Source organism: Lissotriton helveticus, chromosome 6 (assembly GCF_964261635.1).
Source record: "Lissotriton helveticus chromosome 6, aLisHel1.1, whole genome shotgun sequence".
Lineage (NCBI taxonomy): Eukaryota > Metazoa > Chordata > Amphibia > Caudata > Salamandridae > Lissotriton > Lissotriton helveticus.
Window position 1 is genome coordinate 678659430 of NC_136067.1, and position 15607 is coordinate 678675036.

Consider the following 15607-nt stretch of genomic DNA (forward strand, 5'->3'; position numbering starts at 1 on the left):
TCCATGGCCTCCTGAAGTGTCGCCCTTGCCTTTACATGTGGTTCCATTGTGCTCGGGGATCTGTCAAGCCCCTCCCTCAGTGCTATGTTGAAGTCGCCTCCCCATATCATGTTTTCAACCTGGATATCCGCTAACTCATCCCATATTTTCTTATAGAAACCTGGGTCGTCTACATTCGGGCCATAGATGTTCACCAGTGCCAATGTGTGCTGTCTCACTGTGCCCACCACAATTACGCTTCTTCCTTCAGCGTCTTTGCGCACGTTTGAGATCTTAAAGTGCACCCCCTTTTTTATTAAAATGCTAACCCCTCGAGAGTATGACGAGTAATTGGAGTTGGTGACTGACTCTGCCCATTTGGCTCCCACTTTGGAATTGTCGTCTGCCGCTATGTGTGTTTCTTGTAGGAAGGCCACATCGACATGTAATCTGTCAAAATATGCAAACATCTGCCGAATTTTTCTTGGATTGCCCAATCCCCTGACATTCCACGTGATACATTTCAGCGTGGCGGAGTGCGTCATCTTAACAAATGTAGTATGCATTGAATCTTGTTAGAGCCCTCCACCCCGCATTTTAGGGCTACCTTGCGGTCCGTCCCGCATACAAGTGTACTTTTCGGCACAATGAGTTTATCATCTAATACAGTGCATTTTGTACCTGCAGAGGTAACAATGTCTCTCAGACACAGTGAATCCATTCGAACATTTCCCGATTCCTCCCTCCTTCCCCCTCCCACTTTAGCACCCCAACATTGCCAAAGCCATCCCCATGAGTTAACAAAACTAGTAGCAAAACTGAAATTGGGGCGCACCCGCCTGGGGGTGTCGCCAGGTGCACACGTCTCCATCCACATGGTGGATGTGGACGGGTGCGTATGACATTTCTATATTCCGCTGTATCCTTTCCACCTCCTTTTCCCCGCCATAATCTAGTAAGCAACTAATTCACTATAACTGCAATGGTATTGAGTTCTGTTCAGTGGTGGAGTCTCAAAGGCCAGATGCGGTATAACAGTGTATTCCTTGTTGTTCCCTCCCTTTGTAATTCGTAATAAGTCTCACCTGTATCGTCGCTCATGCAAGGGCCAGTGTTCACCGGTTCCCAAGTGTGGCAACATAGCATGCCATCTCTGGAGAGGCGTCCCTCTCACCTTTTCTAGCAGCGAGTTCCCTCTCATATACCACACCGGGCACGTAATGTTTGCTGGCTCAGTGCGCAATTCCATGTTTGCGCGTGGAACGGCGATATCGCCTGTCCACGTGCCCACCGTCGTTCCACAATGCCAGCTGCATCCAACTTTTGCACGTGTCTGTAAAGCTCTAAGCCCCTCAGCGTTGGCCACTCAACGCGTGGAGGAGTTCTATGTTGAAGGGTGACGCTATCAACACGTTGTCTTTCATAGTTCTGTGGCATATTCCCTTCTAGCGTCTCAATCGTTGTCGCTCGTTCGTTCTTCCCGTTCCTGTGCCTTGCGATGTTTGCCCAGTTTCTTGACGTACTCCTGCGCTGCTTGTACCGATGGTAGTATCACTGGCTTACCCGCGTTCGTGATCTTGAGCTTCGTGGGATATAACATTGCATATTCAATTCCCAGCTCTCGCAGTTTCTTTTTAACCAGTGCAAATTCCTTGCGCGCCATCTGTACCGCCATCGTGTGATCAGGGTAGAATTCCATAGTATTGCCTTGATATGTGACAGCACCCTTTTCTCTGGCCAGTCTGAGGACAGTGTCTCTGTCCCTATAGTTGAGCAGGCGGGCTATTATCATGCGTGGCGCAGCACCTGGTTGTGGTGTGGGTGCCAGGGAGCGGTGTGCCCGCTCAACGAGAAATACTGAGGAGAGATTGTCAGCTCCAAATACGTCCGTCAACAGCCTCTCGATGTAGCTTTCCATTTTGCCCGTGTTTGTTGATTCTGGTAGTCCCGATATGCGGACGTTGTTCCGTCTCGATCTCGCTTCCTGGTCCTCCACCTTAGCTCTTAGGACTTCTATCGTTTTTTCCATTCCGCCACATGCCTTCGATGTGGTTCTGGATTCGTCCTCCACTTTGGAGATCCTTTGTTCTGCTTCCACAATCCGCTCATCGTGTTTTTCTATTTTCGCTGCCATATGGTCCACACGCTGCACCACATTGTCTAGTTTGTTATTCATTTCCTGTAGACTTTGTTGGATCACCCTCAGCACTGCCTCCATGCCGGACCCTTCGTTGCGTCTTGTTCCCCTTCAGCATCCGAAGCTGTGGCGTTGTTCTTTGTTTGCTTGCGCGTTTCAAAAGGCAGCTTAGTTTGCTGCTTGTCTGGTTTCCCCATGGCAGCAGCGCACTTGAAAGAGCTGTGTCGTGTCTTCTCCGGGCTTACCGTGGAGGCGTCTTTCGTTGTAGATAGGGTCCGTCGCTGGGGTGTTTTCGCCGTCCGCAGCGATGTAGAGTTATGCATCTGTCGCCCCTGACATCCGCATGCTTTCCTATAATGTGTGGCACTCTAGCTCTGGGGTTGAGAAAGCCGTGCAGGAGCCCTTCCGTAGCTTCTTTGCGCTCTCCTAGGATGTCGCTCTTTATGATCACAGCGCCGTGGTGTTCTTGGCGCCAAGGCACTGCCTGCCCAGCCTCGCGTACTCTTGAGTTATTATGCCGGCGCCACCGTTATTGTCGCCTACTGTGTCACTTGTTGCGCTGTCGGAATGTGACGGTCTTTTGCGTGGCTCGCTTGGGCTTCCTTCATCACATTTGTGCTCATTGTAGGGGCTGTTAGTGGGTGTGCATAGTCCCTCGCGCCAATTAGTAGTTTGAGAATGTCCTTCGATGCAGGCAGCTGTTGCATCCACGCATTAGGCGCCGTTATAATTGTCAATGTGCTTTACCTCCCTCAGAGGTCCTCCGTCTGTGCAGTAGTACGGTGCTGAGGGACTTCGCGCTCGCTGGGACCCCTAACTGTCCCTTTAGTGCCTGCCGCCGCTGTAATTTACTTGCGTTCCAGCGCCGCCGCCATTTTGTTGCCGCTGGAACGCTACCCTTGGTGTAGCGCTCACCTTGCCTACAGTGGATCACGACCGTCTCGCTGCATTTTAAGGTGGTCACTACCTCAGTATGCTGCTCAGCGGGCCGAGGATTGTGCGCTTCTGGACCTGTTGCTGTTCAAATCACCAGTAACACCGAGCTTCAGGCGCGGCCATCTTGGAGCTCCGCTCGCATATGTCTTCAGTTTTAAATGGGTAACCATCCTGCAGTCTTCCGCGCGACTCTCAGCAACTAGGTTCCATTCAGCCGAGTCAGTTGCACACTTTCGACACCACGCTTATGTCGTACACACCTTGTCTCTCGCGGGGGCACATAGTTTATACATCAAAGCTGTTTGCCAATTCTAGCTCTCTTTGCCCGGTCGTTTTACGATCCGTTCCTCACCCTGTACTTACTCCGCCCTTCTGTTTTGTTTGTGTCTATACACTCTGGTCCGCTTAGAACCCGCCTGGTCTCTTCGCGGTCCCGGTATCATTCTTCGCCGCTGCAACTACTGTGCGTTCCAGCGCCGCCGCCATTTTGTAGGGCTTGGAACGCATTCCCATTCATGGCTCTCTCACAGCCCCCGGCAGACTTCAGCTTCCCCACCTTGACTGCGGTCGGTCCCCGCAACGTTTTCTATGCGAGCCTGTAGCTTGAGGTTCATATCTGGGCTGTTTTCTGTCCGCATTACCAGCGGTTCCGAGCGTCGGGCGCGGCCATTTTGGATCGCCACTCACCTCCACGCCTATTTTCGCTGATATTTACCGCAGAGTATGTTTTAGGAGGGATTCATCACCAGAAGCACACTGGCCTCACCTTCCGATTGCCATATTTGCCGTTATCTTTGTATTTGCGGTGGATTTAGGGGTACAAAGGCCGCTTTTTCGCACCCGTCCGGCGGAGCTGACTAACACGCCAGCCATCCCGCAGTGCGCCCTCTAGCGCCCCCCGAGATGTATGTTAAACATGGATTGACTCCGATTTTGTTCAATACTTTGTGGCACAAGTATACAAAGGGTAACGCAGATTTGCAATGGCCGTTGACTGGTTCCTTCGATGTGGCAAAACTAGATTATTTGCAGGACAGATTATTTGCTAAGCGTAGCCTCCAGAGTATGTTTGATTCCTTGAGGATGTGGCAAAAAGAAGTAAGGGAACGACAGATGAGAGAGGAGAAAGTGGCTCAGAAGAGAGCAGCGTAGACGATGGCACAAAAGGCGAGAGAACATACTAAGAAAGAGAATGAGATACAGATTGAGCGCGCAGACAGACGTCATCGGTTACAGACGGATAAAAGCTATGTAGTAAGAGAGGAAGAACAAGATGAGATGGAGGACATTTTGAATGCTCGGCCCCCTCCCCCGTATGCTCCGCAATCATTGTACCCCGTGTTGACAGGTTCTGCTTCCTCTGCGGCGGTTTCAGTTCCACAAACGGTTGTTCCTCCCTTGTACGGCACCCCCACTTCCTCTGTTTCGGCCCCTACTTTGTTGAGAGATGTTGAACAAGCATTGTCTTCTGTCACTTCTTCCGTGACTGCGCCCTTGGTTTCTCTCTTTGCGGCGAGCTCACCTGCCTCCTCTGTGATCTCCTCTGCAATTCCCACTGTTTCTGCTAGCACTACCCCCCAGGGTGAGTTGACGACTCCGACTCGAGGTGGGAGGTGGGCTATTTTCCCAAGTACGTAAATTGCTTACACATTCTACTGTCGGGTTAGATGAAAAAACGATAGTGGCTAATCAGGCTTGTCAGTGGGCTAGGAGTCCTATTTATACACTGGAAGAGATCTGGTCCACGATGAAGGATTATGAGCCTCTGATGCAGCAGCATGCTTTATGGCATATGTCAACGACGCTGATAGCGTTGTGGGAGCAGGGTTATGGTGGAACGGCGCCTCCGGTTCTTTATGACATTAAGGACAGAGCCTATAAGGCTAATACTAGTGTGAGGGATGTGGTACAGAGTGTGCGGATTTTGCTGGAATATAGAAATGAATTGCCGTCAGCAGGAGGGCCCTCTTTTTCTGGAGTGCATCCAATGCGCAAAGTTCACCCTATTTTGGAGGGGCGCTAGAGGGCGCACAAGCTGCATGGCCGCACCTTCGTGAGGCTCCAGCAGCCTGGCATGACGATCCGGCATTGATCCTACTTCCACTGCGCCCACCCGCCCGAAAATCCCCACGGAGGGGCAGCAAGTGCCGCTGCACACTCGGTGCAATTCTGAAGGCGCTACCCCCTTGGGCTCCGCAGTTACAGCAGACGGAGCCCCCCGGCTGATGTGAGACCTGCAGTGCCGGTCCCTATACTCGGCTCCTGGGACTACCTGAGCCCGGGGCTCGCCACGAGGACTGCAGGCCGAGAGAGCTGGACGGGAGGCGCGGCCGGCGCTGGTGGCGGGAGCGGCGGTGGCGCCCCATCGTACACGCAGCTGAGGGATACCACGAGGCAAGTGCGGCATGGCGCGGGGGGCTTGAGGCGATGCGGCGCTACCGCTGATTCTCCCTGTGGCCCGAGCCCCTGCTGTTGTGGTGAGTGTACTCTCCCAGCGCCATATTGGACTGTTGGAGCTTGCCTGCTGTGAGCCCTGTATTGCTAACGGCTCGATCCTGGCCCTACTGGGCACGAACTGCGGACTATCACTTGGCTGACATCCCGGATAGACTGCAAGCACCGCCGGCCTGGTGCAATTGGCTGCGATCCCGAGGCGCTACATTTTGGCTGGTGCTCCTGTGCCCTGCTCCGGGTTACTGCCACACGCCCGCCTGGCGCTTCATCTCCTGGGGAGTCGCCTTGGAGGCTCCTGCCGCGCTTCAGCCTAGCGCCACGTTTGGGGCAGAGACGCCACTGTATACAGCCGCCATTGAGGTACGGCGTTCCCCCTAGGCTAACTCCACCCCGGCTGACGCGGGGATAGCGCCGTGTCGCGGTGATTCCTTCCTTCCCATTGCCGCCATGGGGAAGCCGGACAGTCGCCAGCCCAGGCTGCAATTTGAACCCATGTCGCAGAAGAAGGCGACGAGACACACGGGGGACGCTACGCAGCCCCGGAGCCCGGCCACAGAGGCCGCGACGTCGGATCCTCCACCCCCGGATATGGCCTCCATGATGCAAGAAATGCGCCAGGGCTTTGCAACGGTGGTTGACAAGGTGGATAGACTTTCCTCTAGAATGGACAGTATAGTCCAGAAGATGGATGTGCATGAAGAGCGTATTGTTGAGGTGGAGCGCCGGATATCTGAAAATGATGACGCCACGGCGGCACATGACTCCCGCCTTGCTCGGATGGACAATGTGTTGAGGGTGATCGCCACCAAAAATGAGGAGTTAGAAGCGAGGAGCCGGAGGAACAACATTCGCGTCACGGGTATTCCGGAATCGACCAACACGGGGAAGATGGAGCTGTACATTGAGAGGCTGCTTACTGCGGCGGTGGGGGCAGAGGCCCTTTCGGATCAATTTATTGTGGAGCGCGCTCATCGCTCCCTGGGACCTCAGCCCAAACCTGGAGCCCAGCCGCGACCTATAATTGCACGCTTGCTAAACTATCGTGATCGCGATGCGGCGCTACGTGCAGCCCGGGCGAACCAAAACCTCACGTATGATGGTGTGTCCTTCTCCATCTACCCTGACTTTACCCCGATGGTTCAAGAACAAAGACGGAAGTTTCTAGTGGTCAAAAGGAAACTCCGAGACCTGAACATTGACTATGCCCTTCTGTACCCGGCCAAACTACGAGTCACACATCAGGGCACGCAACACTTTTTTCTCAACCCTCAACAGGTTGATGACTACATTAAAACTTTGCCTAAACGGAATAGACGACCTGCGGACGCTGAGGACCAGCATGCATCGGATCCCGAATAATCGACGGATGGCTTTGTATTCTTATTGATTCCGCACCTCCTTGGAATGTCCTCACGCCTCACTACACTGGGGGTACTATCCTTCTCGGCGGTGGCAGCGGCTGCCCTTGGGGTGCCATGGACGGGTGTTGGACTGCAGGTGGTAATGTATGCCAGGCCCCCACCCCCCTTACTCCCTCTCTACTCCGGGAGACGACACTGAGGGTAGCCTTGTACGGAGTGGGAGGATTGGGGGTGGTAGAATGTGCGCCTCAGCTGACCCCTACTGGGTGTTCCCCAATGACATTGACTCTTGTTTATTTTTATTTTTTGTTGGTTGTTCTTTGGTTTGCTTGGTGTATGGGTGGGGGGTGGGCTTAGGGTACTGGCGAGTTGGGGACGCTTCAGTGGGAGGGGGGTGGTGGGATGGTGTCCTGATGGGTTGGAATGAGGCAGGTAGGGTATGGCTCCCTTTAGCAGAGCCGGAACGGTTCGTCCTACATGGTTGGTTACTGGTGACTGCATTTCTTTCTACGGGTCCTGTCCATTTGTTGGGACGCTCTGGGGGGAGGCGGGTGGAGGGTTGTATTTGGGGAACTGTTGGGGTTCGTTTTCAAACATGTGCATTTGGTGTTTTGAGCAAGCTCTTCTGCCTTTGTGGGGGGCGGTTGGGGTGTGGCCGGGGGATGGATGTGCAGGATGTGCGTGGTGTGCACTGTCTAAAGCTGGGACATGACGCGTGTGGTAGAAGTGCTCCTTCAGGGCTTGGCCTCTTGACCCCTCTAGGTGTCACCGGGCGGGTATGATTTCGTGATGGCCTATTCATCGCTGGTGATGTCAATGCGGCTCGGTGCACAATGATCCTGACTACATGCACATATGACCATACATGGGTGACACACGCTTAAATGTCATTACTTGGAATGTGAGGGGGCTGGGGGATCATAGGAAAAAGAGGCAAGTACTGAGCTACCTTGATCGCCACAAAATTCATATTGCTTTCCTACAGGAAACACATATTGCGCCCCATAAACCTGGCACCTTTGGACGTAGATGGGCTTCACACTCAATCTTTGCTAATTACTCCTCATATGCGCGAGGCACAGCAATTCTGATTAGGAGAACTACGCCTTTTCAGCCTGCCGGCTCCAGGGCTGACCCTCAGGGGAGATATTGCTTGCTATGGGGAAGGCTGGGACGCCTGACGGTGACGCTTGCGTGTTGCTATGGGCCTAACACTGATGACCCACAGTACTTCACTGACTTATGGGCTGCGATAGTGGAGACAGGACCGCAACACCTCATATGGGGAGGGGATTTCAATACTACCTTGCACCCCCCTCTGGATAGGTCACACCCCGCCCCCCACCATTACACGAACGGGCGTGAGGTCCTTAGAGCAACTGTTGACAGCAATAACCTTATAGATGCCTGGCGTTCCCACTGCGGGCCAAGGGAGGAGGGTACACACTTCACGGCGCAGGCTAAGTCATGGGCACGGCTCGATTATTTCCTCCTTACCTCGCAACTTTATGCGACACTGGTTCACGCGTCGCACCTCCCCAGAACATACTCAGACCACTCCCCTGTCGTTATTGCATTACGAGGCTCTGAACTGGGCCCCCCGGTTACAGTGTGGCGTATGCAACCCTCTATGCTATTGGACTCGGAGTTCCAGGAGGAACTTCGGGTGGAATGTTTGGACTTCTTCAAACGTAATAAGGATTCTGTCCAGGACGTCGAGACTATTTGGGACGCCTTTAAGGCCACGCTCCGGGGTCTCTGCATCTCAAAGGGCTCGGGGGTACTCAAGAGCATACTGAATAGGTTACGCACGCTGGAGTCTGACCTACGGAGTGCTGAGGAAAGCCTCAGGGCGAACCCGGATAATTCGACCCTCGCTCTCATAAGGGAGAGGCTGTCGGAGTATTCCGAGGAGGCAGCTCAGGAAGTTAAGTTTAGAAACAAGTATTGGGTGGCTAGAAGATATGGGGAGGGTGAGAGACCTGGGAAGGCTCTAGCAGCAACGGTCAGACTCATGCGCTCGCCAACAGTCATACTGGAACTTGAGACCGCTGAAGGGCTGGTACTCAGGGACACCACGCAAATCCTAAATGAGTTTGTGCGACACTATGGTACGTTGTACTCCTCTACCAGGACCAGTGAACTTACTCTGGATGACTCTCTAGCAGATGTGTCCTTGGGGTGGCTAAGCGAAGCGCAGAGAGCCTTTTTAAGCGCCCCGTTTGAACTGGATGAGGTCAGAGAGGCAGATATGAAATCGGGTAAGGCCACCGGGTTGGATGGCATCCCTCTTGAATTTTATAAGACATTTATTGACTTCATGGCGCCAGTGCTGAGGGAAGTATATGAGGACGCGCTGGAGGTGGGCCACCTCCCTGCCTCCATGAGAACTGCCCTTATCACGTCCCTGCTCAAGCCCGGTAAACCCCCTAACAGCTGCGACTCCTATAGACCTTTATCCTTGTTAAGCGGCGACGTGAAAATCCTTGCCAAATTAATTGCAACGCGCATCAGCCTTCTGTTGCCCGATCTGATACTGCCTGATCAGGCCGGATTTGTCCCTGGAAGGGCAAAGTCGCACAACCTCCGTACCTTTTTTTCGGTCTACGACTCAGTCCACGGGGACCTCCCGATGGCAGCCATTTTCTTAGACGCCACCAAGGCGTTTGACTCGCTTGAGTGGGACTATGTGTTCAGGATGCTCGAGCGCATGGGCTTTCCGCCTATATTTCTCTCCTGGATTCGATTATTGTACACGCATCCAACGGCCAGGGTCCTCATTAATGGGAAACTGTCTCCGGAGTTCCCGATTTCTCGAGGGACTAGGCAGGGCTGCCCCCTTTCCCCGCTCCTGTTCGCTATCGCCACGGAACCCCTGGCTGCCAAATTACGTCAGCATCATCGCGATAGTGCATTGCGCTGTTTTCAGAGACAGATTCTTGTCTCTATGTATGCCGATGATATCACTCTTTACGTTCGGCACCCAGGCGACAACCTACATCCAATACTCAGGGAGTTTATACGATTTGGCGCCCTTTCGGGAGTCCAAATTAACTGGAACAAGTCATGTATCTTCCCCCTTACTGCCTCGACACGTCAATTCCCGCTGGAATTCCCTCTTGCTTGGTGTGAGGGTGATTTTAAGTACCTGGGCATTCACGTGGAGAGAGATAGAGAGGCGTTGATGCGTGCCAACTATGGCACTGTGATGGATAAGATAGGCGACAACATCTCCAGGTGGATCACACTCCCTCTCTCCATGGCCGGAAGAGCTTCACTAGTTAAAATGGTATCCTCCCTCAGCTGTTATACCTCTTCCTGAACATACCGTTTCATCCCGGACCCTATTTTTTTCGGCTGCTACGTTCGGAGTTGCTCCGGCTGGTGTGGGGTGGAAAGGCGCCCAGGCTCAAGTGGGAAATTCTGGTTCGACCGTACTCACAGGGCGGCTTCGGTATTCCTGATTTCGAACTTTATTACCGGCCTGCTCAGGCCCACTATGCATACTTCTGGGTGCGTCAGCAGCGATACATGCCTCAACTGGCGGCTGAGCACTGGTTGGCCCATCCGACCCCCATTGAAGGTGCGTTTTTTTCCCGGATTGAGGGCAGAGATAAAACTCCTAACACGGTGGCTAGTACTGTGACGGCGTGGAACTCCATCACTTTGAGGCTCGACCTACAATTCCTCTATGCTCCGCAGCTGCCACTGACCTACCACCCACAGCTCCCACTCCTACAAGAAGCTGGCTTTCAGAAATTGCTGAAAAAACTTCATGTAACCACTTGGGGGGACTTGTACCGTGATGGCGCATTTCGGTCCAAAGACCAACTTTATGAGGGTATACAACCGACGCCCCTAGACCTGTTCTACTATATCAGGCTCCGGCACGGACTGCAGGCCATTACACCTGACTTCCCACACTAACCCCCAGTACTTCTTCCCCTACAGACCCTGCTGCTCCAGGACAATCCCATTAAACTGGTTTCCACACTTTATAGATCTGTTCGTGCCAACATGACTTACACTACTCTACCGGCCAGTGACAAATGGGATTAAGATTTGGCCATGACCCTTACGGACAAGCAATGGGAGTTCTGCTTGCAGCAGACCGAGCGCATTTCATCTAACAGCCGTTATAGGATAATACACTACAAATTTCTCCTCCGACTGTACCACACACCGGTGCGCCTGCACAGATTTCAGCTTAGACCTACGGACTCATGTGACAGGTGTAAGGCTCCCGGGGCAGACTTTTTTCACCTTGCATGGGGGTGTGCTGAGGTAAACCGCTACTGGACTCAGGTGTTTCAAGCACTGTCCAAAATGATACACATGATAGTGGACCCGTCCCCATTGGTGGCCCTACTGGGGTATGTTGAGCCTCTCCAGGCAGCTCACCGCAAATATGTGGCACTAGCTATGCTCCTGGCTAAGCGCAGGGTGGCCTGTAGATGGGGGAGAGGAAGGGCACCCAAGTTTAAGGATTGGATGAGTGATATGGTGTACTGCCAAGAACAATTGCACACTTATTCCGAGCTGCTGCCACCCGCTTCTAGGCCTACTGACATTTGGGCCCCTTTGCAATGTTACTTAATAACTGACCCCCCAGAGGATGGCGAAGATTGAGGCTACGATGTTGAGATGTTGCAGTGTGGGTCCCTGGTTCCTGAGTTGAGAGCCTGAGGTTGAGGGCCTGAGCTGACCTTGTGCGGTCTGGAAAGTTGCCTGTTTTTGTTTCCCCCCCTCACCCCCCCCATTGGTTTACATTATCTGTGGATTGCCCATGCTCCCGGGAGGCAGCCCTGACGGCTCCCGGCTTGCTACCTTGGATGTTAGGAAGCACTGTCACTGCAACTGTGGACTCAAGACAATACCGACTGCACACCTCGCGCGGACTTATGTGTCTGCTCTAGCACCTGGCCTGCGCCCCCCCCCCCCTGAGATCACCATGTTACTGCACATGTTACTGTTGACTAAAAATATCAGAAAATTGCGGAACACTTTGATTTGGCTGTGTGAATGCTGCACTTGTCACTTGGATGTTGTTGGTTTGCGAGCAAAGTTCACCCTATTTTCCATCCCGAAGTGGTAGACTCAGTAACTCATAATGTGACCAGAGCTCGTGTAGAGGCTCGTTTCCAGGAACAGTGGGTATACACGCCTTGGAAATGGAGCGAAGTGTTGGCGCTGAAGGCGCAGTTGACCGACTCTAGAAAAAACCTGACTGCCTATCACAAAGAATTGACGGAAGCAGCTTCCTCGACGGTTATGACTTTAGCTGACATAGAATTGTTCTTTGGATTACTGGTTCCAGTGGATGTGTGGAGGCAGGTGAAGGGTACGGATCATGCGGAGGAATTGGGAGATACTTGGGAGTAATTTAAGGACTGGGACAAGGAACGGAAGCCAGGGGAAAAACCGAAACCTGAGATCTTAGCATTACCAGGGGGAATAATAAAATGTATGCACTCTCTTATTCCTCCAAAGAAGGTGGATTGGGATAAGTTGACTGCATGTAGACAAAAGAAGGACGAAGCGGTTTCGGATTTCTTCACTCGTTTCGAAGAAGCCTTTATGGATTTTAGTGGTCAGGATCTCTCTCAGGATGGGGCTTGCGACTTTTTGTGAATATGTTCGTAACCAACTTGTTACCAGAAATATCGGCTAGATTGCCGGCATCGGAGAGCACGTGGACGACGTCCACCCCCTTTGGTATTCTGAGTATGGCTCAGTATTATGAACATAGAGAGAACGAGAACAAAGACAGACAGGAAAAGAAAGCCAAAGATTTGAAGACAAGGGTGCTGCTGCAGCAGGTGTCGAAGGGTCGGGGACGTGGAGCCCCACCTATGGTAGTGGGTCGAGGTGGAAGTAGTTATGGAAGGGGAGAGAAGAGAGAGCGTTTGGGGCCGAATAAGTGTGTGAACTGCAAAAAGGAGGGGCACTGGTGGAGAGATTGTCCGGAGCTTGGGTCCAATGCTGGACCAGGTAGAGGTAGAGGTCGTGGTGAATTTCGAAGGGATGACAGACAGTTTGATGAAGGAAGGAGACCAGGGAGAAATTGCTTTGACGGAGAGAGGGATCGACAACATTTTCAAACTGAGGGAGACCAGGACAGAGATAGACAGTACTACCACGATGCATATGCATTGGATGACATGACTGGCTTCTCTCATAACTAGGACAGCGTAGGACAGAGCATGGGACCAGTTTCTGTGGATGTTGATCAACGAGGGCCCTACGTGACTGCGGATTTGTTGGGGTCTCCTCAGAAATTTTTGGTGGACACGGGTGCTATGAAAAGTTCTGTAGCACGTGCTCAGGTCCCAGGGGCGGCTCTGTCTGGCAAGAATAATGTTTCCGTTGGGTTCTCAGGTACTCCGGTAATTAGCCCCATCTCTAAACCTCTTACACTTACGATTGGTCCTTTCACCGTTGACTCTCCTTTCCATTTGACTTCAAATTGTGGCGAGAATTTACTGGGTTAGGATTTGTTGAAGAGATTGTATTCCACCATTTACTGTTCTCCGGATGGTGTGTACATCACTTTGGGTCCTACTGTCACGCGTGCGCAACAGTGCTTCTCAAAAAACAAGCCTCTTCCAGTTGAGTTTGAGGGGATCCTGGAGACTTTGTGGGCCAGTGGTGATACTGATGTGGGAAAGGTGGATATTGACCCCGTGTCCATCAAAGTTAAGGTTGGAGCCCGATTGTCCCGAATACCGCAGTATAAAATATCTAGGGATGGTGAAACGGCTTTGCTACAAATAATACAGGATTTGATACGGTCAGGTGTAGTGGAGGAGACGGACATTTGTAATAGCCCCATTCTCCCGATTCTTAAAAGACCCTCTGCTGATGCAGGTGATGGTGCACCTGATGTTTATCGTTTCGTGATTGATTTACGTCACATTAATAAGGTGGTTGAACCCCAATATCCGGTAGTCTCTGACATTACGACGATTTTGACAATGATCCCTCCCACCGCCAAATATTTCTCTGTTTTGGATTTGAAAAATACTTTCTTTAGTATCCCGGTACACCCTGATAGCCGTCATCTTTTCGGATTATCATTGGCTGGCCGATGCTTCAGATTTTTTAGAATTCCCCAGGGGTACACAGAGAGCCCCAGCATCTATAGTCAGGCGTTGAAGGCTCAATTGAATGATTTAGAACTCCCCAAGGGCAATGTTTTATTGCAATATGTAGATGATATTTTAATTGCATCTGACACCGAAGATGGATGTCGAGAAGCTACGGTTAAATTGTTGCACCATTTGGCTCGAAATGGACACAAAGTGTCCCTTCCTAAATTTCAATACTGTTGACAGGTGGTTACCTACTTAGGTCATCTCCTATCGAAGGAGGGGAGGAGGTTGACACCGGAGCGTATCAAAGCGATAACTAACATGGCTGTACATAACATGCAGCGAGAGGTGCGTGCGTATTTGGGCATAACCTCGTATTGTCGCCAGTGGATACCCAATTATGCCTTACTAACCAAACCCCTTCTGTATCTGACTACTAAGGAGGTGCGCGAACCCCTACCCTGGACTCCAGCATATCAAGAAGCTTTTGAGTCACTAAAAACTGCTTTGTGTTCTGCACCTGTTTTGGGAACTCCTGATTACCAGAAGCCTTTTGTGCTTTATGTACATGAGGCGGAAGGTTGCGCATTGTCTGTCCTAACTCAATGATTTGGAGGGAAACAGAGACTTTGTTCTTATTTTTCTGCTATGCTTGACAATGTGGCGAGAGCGTTGCCGAGCTGTCTAAGGGTGCAGCGGCTGCTGCAGTCTCTATTAGACAATTGGCGGGGCTTGTGCTGGGTTCTAATCGCACAGTGATGGTACCGCATGCTGTGGACATTTTATTGAACAGAATGCAGACACAGCATTTAACTAGTGCTCGTCTTACTGGTTATGAGATCACATTATTCGCACCCCATGATACGATTAAAAGATGTGCCACTTTGAACCCGGCTACAATGCTACCCATCCCTTCAGATGAAAAGGACGATGAAGTCCATGATTGTTTGTTTCGGACTGAGGAGGAGACGAAGGGAAGGATAGATTTAACGGACACCCCCCTAGATGATCCCGACGGGGAGCTGTATGTTGATGGTTCCTGTTTTAAACTTGCGGATGGTACCTCAACTGCAGCATACACAGTCACAACATTGAAAACAGTGGTGGAAACTTCTAGGGTCACGTACCACTCAGCCCAAGCTGCAGAAATAATAGCATTGATGCGAGCGTGTGAATTGAGTGAAGGATTGGACGTGAATATTTACACTGACAGCCAATACGCTTTCGGCGTGGCTCATAGTTATGGGCGACTGTGGGCAAAAAGAGGGTTTTTGACATCACACGGACAAAGGATTCAGAATGGTCCGTTAATATTACGACTATTGACAGCATTGACGCTTCCCAAATGACTGGCTGTGATCAAATGTAATGCACACAAAGCGGTGGTGGATGATGTAGGACGGGGCAATGCATTTGCAGATCAGACAGCTAAGGAGACAGCTAGGACAAAACTCCCACAAATGTTTGTGGCAGGACCAGCTAGGTGGGTACCGGACGTTGACATGTTCATGAATACTGTACAAAGTGAGTGAAACATACAAGAAAAAGCGACTGAGGATGAGTTGAGGACATGGAAGGATGGTGGGGGGCGGTTGGACTCGGATGAGTGTTGGACGGATGTGTCAGACAAAAGACGATGGTTACTCCCG

General features: G+C 51.7%; 1 protein-coding gene across 1 annotated transcript in view; it reads right to left on the reverse strand.

Annotated features, from left to right (window-relative positions):
* ME1 (malic enzyme 1) overlaps window positions 1-15607 on the reverse strand; it is a 1446246-nt gene that overhangs the window by 1216130 nt on the left and 214509 nt on the right. The window lies entirely within an intron of this gene.